This window comes from Chrysochloris asiatica, unplaced genomic scaffold (assembly GCF_000296735.1).
Source record: "Chrysochloris asiatica unplaced genomic scaffold, ChrAsi1.0 scaffold00176, whole genome shotgun sequence".
Lineage (NCBI taxonomy): Eukaryota > Metazoa > Chordata > Mammalia > Afrosoricida > Chrysochloridae > Chrysochloris > Chrysochloris asiatica.
This window is the reverse complement of record NW_006408694.1, coordinates 6,905,053-6,906,133: the sequence shown is the minus strand read 5'-3', so window position 1 is coordinate 6,906,133 and position 1,081 is coordinate 6,905,053.

Here is a 1,081-nt window from a genome sequence, read left to right as displayed (position 1 = left end):
ACAACAACTTTACCAAGTGTGATGATCTTCTCCAGAAAATGGTCCTTCCTGATACCATGTGAAATGAAGTCTCACCATCTGAAATTCTAAGGAGCACTCTGGATGGACTTCTTCCAAGAGACAATTATTCATTCTTCGGGCACACCACTGTTGTTGATGAGATTGTTAAGTGATGTTGAGTTGATTCTGACTCAAAGTATAGGACTTCCAAGTAGCAGCTGGTGGATTTGAACGGCCAGCCTGGTAGTTAGCAATCTGGCGCAGATCCTATGGGATCACACCAGGAAGTCTTTTTTGGTAAATTTGCCTAGTGAAATGCATTGTTTGATTTCTTAACTGCTGCTTCTGTTGGCATTGATTATGATTTCAAAAAAAAAGAAATTCTTGACAACTTCAATATTTTCTCTGTTTATCATGAAGTGGCAGCAGAAATTGACTCAAGCATAACAATTGTGAAGGATGGTGCAGGACTGGGCAGTGTTTCATTCTGCTTGCATATGGTCACTATACTTCAGAGCTGACTCGATGGCAACTAACAATAACAACTTTCATGATGTTGCTTACTGGTCCAGTTTTGAGGATTTTTTTTCTTTATGTCGAGATGTAATTCATATTGAAAGCTTTGATGACCTTCATCAGCAAGTGCCACAAGTCCTCTTTACTTTCAGAAAGTAAAGTTGTGGTACCTGCATATTGCAGCTTGTTAATAAGTTTTCCTCCAATCCTAATGCTGTATTCTTCTTCATATAGTCCACCTTTTTCAATTATTTGTTAAACATACAAACTGATAAGTATGGTGAAAGAATATAGCCTTAGCACACATCTTTCCTGTTCTTAACTTATGCAATAGGATTCCCTTGATCTGTTCTAATATGTGCATCATAGTCTATGTGCAGTTCATAGGAGCATGATTAAGTGTTCTGGAATTCACATACTTAGCAATGTTATCCATATTTTTTTATGATCCACACAGTTGAATGCCTTTGTATAGTCAACAAAACACAAGTAAGTATCTTCCTGGTATTTGCTATTTTCAGCCAAGATCTAGCTGACATCAGTGCGAAAGCTGGACAGTGAATAA